Raw genomic sequence first — 2,904 nt, 5'->3', positions numbered from 1 at the left:
GCTGGAAGCCTCCTGTGCTCCTCGATGCCTTTGAGATGTCACCAGCTCCCAGGCTGGAGTCCCAGGCCCGCACGCCTGGCCACTGAAGCCAGCCCTGGTCATCTGGCTCATTCTGGGGTTACTTGGGACCAGCCATGCTGGGCTTGGCCACCTTTCTGCCTGGGACCCCTGCCCTTCCCAGATTCCCCTCTTCATCCCAGTCCTCGGGTGGGCTCTGATGGGGGCTCCTGCTGTACTCCTGCTTCCCACCATCCTAGATCAGGCTTTGTACCTGGCCGTGGGCAGCTGGGAGGCAGACCCAGGCCCTCCCTCCTGGCCACGGGGTTCCCTTCAGGTTCATCTGTGGGACTCTGGGGCACACACTTCTCATCAGGCCTGCTTTCCTCTCTGCTGCTCTCCCAGCAGGGGCCAGGCTCCATGCCCAGAGCTGGACTTCGGGTGACCGCTTCGGTGGGCTCCATTGTGAGAAGCAGCTGGAGCCGGGTTGTTCTTGTGACCGATGGACGGTGCTATGCTTGAGTGTCGGCCGGCGGCCGTCTGGGCCCAAAGGCAAGGGCAGGACTAACGAGGAGGCCCAGGCAGCCTCAGGGCTCTCCACCGCCCGGGGCCTTGGCCAGCAGCACTGATGGAGGGACAGCAGGCAGAGGAGGATGGGGGGGGGGGGCAGCGCAGGAAGGGGAAGAGGGGCTGGGGCTGAGGAAGAAAGGGGGCCTTCCCTTACTGTGGGTCTTTACCTGGTGGACACTCCCCTCCTCTCCCTGCTCCTGGGCCCCTGGCCCCCTGACCCCTGCTCACCAGAGAAGAGAAAAGTCGTGTGTTCTTTCCCAGAGAAGTGTGAGTGGCAGCCTCCCCAAACACTGAGGGGAGAGGGTTTTTTTTTTTTTTGAAAATGGGGCTTTCCCCCAGCACAGCCTTGACCGGCCACCCTGGGTAGCCCCTCCTCATTTAAACTCGAGGAGCCTTACGGTCCCAGAGAGCAAGGCCCTTGCCCAAATTCCCCACCTAGTGAGGGATGAATGGGGGGTGCTGAGGGCTGCTCGGGGGTGACCCGGGCTCTCCCCGGGCTCTCCCCGGGCTCTCCCGGTTCCCTGCCTGCGGGCAGGTGGGCGGGCGCCTGGCTGCAGTGCCAGCCATGGACACCAGGGGGCAGCAGGCGTCCAGCTTTAGGCCTCAGGGCCTGAGGCTGGATGCCCTCGGGGCTCAGGGGCGGTCACCTCGGAGGGAGGCTTCAGCAGCCCCTCAAACCCTGCCAGGGCCATCGAGGGAGGGAGGGGACAGGCACCTCTTCCGCTGAGCCCCTACTCTGTGTGGCCTGCAGGGCATGGGGAGGACCGGCCAGGACTCGGCTTCTACCTCCTGGCCTCCGTCCCCACCAACCACGGTGCACCTTTGAAACCCTGCTGGGGGAAGGGCAATGGGAACCCAAGGTGAATGAACGAAGTGGGGAAGGCTCTCCTTCCCTGGCCTTGGTGGCCAACTTGCTCTGGGGCCTGCTCGGGGCTGTGGCGGGAGCAAGGAGCTCCCATACTGCCCAGTCCAGCACAGGCCCAGGGAGACCCCGCCCCGGGGCCTAGTGGGCATGTGGGCTCCCAGCTCCTATTCCTCATAACTGCAGGGCCAGGGCTCTGAACCCACGAGGGGCGGAGGTGCAGATGTAGGCCTTCTCGTCCCCTCTCTGGCTCTCCACTTCTCTGAACGCCATGTGGGTGTGTTGGAAGCAGGGTGGGAGCTGGGATCCCCTGTGTCCCCTGTGGACAGGAGAGGCTGACTCACAGGGGTCCCCCTAGCTCAAGGAGACCGGGCAGGAAGTCAGGGGCACGGTGGAATGAGACCCAGGAAGGGGCATCCACTCACCCACATTCATTTCCCTAGCTCTTTCCTTGGCAGGGTGAGCCTCTGAGCTGCGGGGACCTGCCCAGTCTGTGTTCTGTGGTGCAGAGGAGGGAAGCCCGGTGGGGCTCCGAGTGGCCAAAGTGTCCTAAGAGCCTCCTGCATACCTGCCCCCCTCCCTGGAGAGCCCGGGAGGGTCTGTCTGCAGCTTAGGATAACCAGTGGTCACGGGCCTCCTGGGATGGTCAGTGCTGAAACCAGAACAGTCCTGGACAAGCTGGGAGGAGGTGGTCCTCCTGCTGGAGACTCAGGGGAAGGGGCCCTCCGCCTGTTGTGGGGGACTGGGCAGCGGAGCCCGCAAGTCCGGGGCTGTTCCCTGCTCCCTCTGCGCCTCCCCCAGGGCCTGCCCAGCCCCTCCTGCTAATTCCCGGGGAGTGAGGACCCCCGGCCTGCCCGGACCAGAGCACAAGGCAGCCCCTGTAATCCGAGCTTTGGATTCCCGTCGTGAGGCCTGTGGACGCGTCACCGGAGGGAGGCCGGCACCTGCGGAGGACGTGCCTGGCAGCCGCCCCGAGAACAGCCCGTCCTGGGGGGGCTGGGGGCGGGGCGAGAGGAGCGCGGGAAGTCAGTGCGGGGAGGAAGGTTCTCGCTGCTGCTGCCGCTGCTGCTGCTGCTGCCGCTGCTGCTGTTGCTGCTGCTGCGCCGGCGCTGGGCCCTGGGCCAAGTGTGCTAGGAAACCCCCCCTCCCCGCCAGCCCCAGCTCCAAGCTGGGCTGGCTGCTTGTCGCTGGAGGCTGGCTAGTTAATCTCTAACTCTCCACACTCCTCGGGGCCTCCAGGCCTCGTCTTACGGAGGGGAAGGTGACGCTCCGAGGGGCAGCAGCCTCCCCGAGGGGTCTGGCTGGACCTGTCCAGGGCTACTGCTGGGTGCTGTGGCTTGGGGCCCCCCGGGGCTGGCCCTGCCCATGGCCAGGGGGTGGGGTATGCAGTGGACAGGCCAAGAGCTACATAGGAGGGGGCAGCCTGGGCTGGGCAACAGCTCCCCGATGGGAGGCACCTGAGGGGTATGCCTCCC

This window comes from Nyctereutes procyonoides, unplaced genomic scaffold (genome assembly GCF_905146905.1).
Source record: "Nyctereutes procyonoides isolate TBG_1078 unplaced genomic scaffold, NYPRO_anot_genome, whole genome shotgun sequence".
NCBI classification, from domain to species: domain Eukaryota; kingdom Metazoa; phylum Chordata; class Mammalia; order Carnivora; family Canidae; genus Nyctereutes; species Nyctereutes procyonoides.
Note: the sequence above shows the minus strand (reverse complement) of the source record.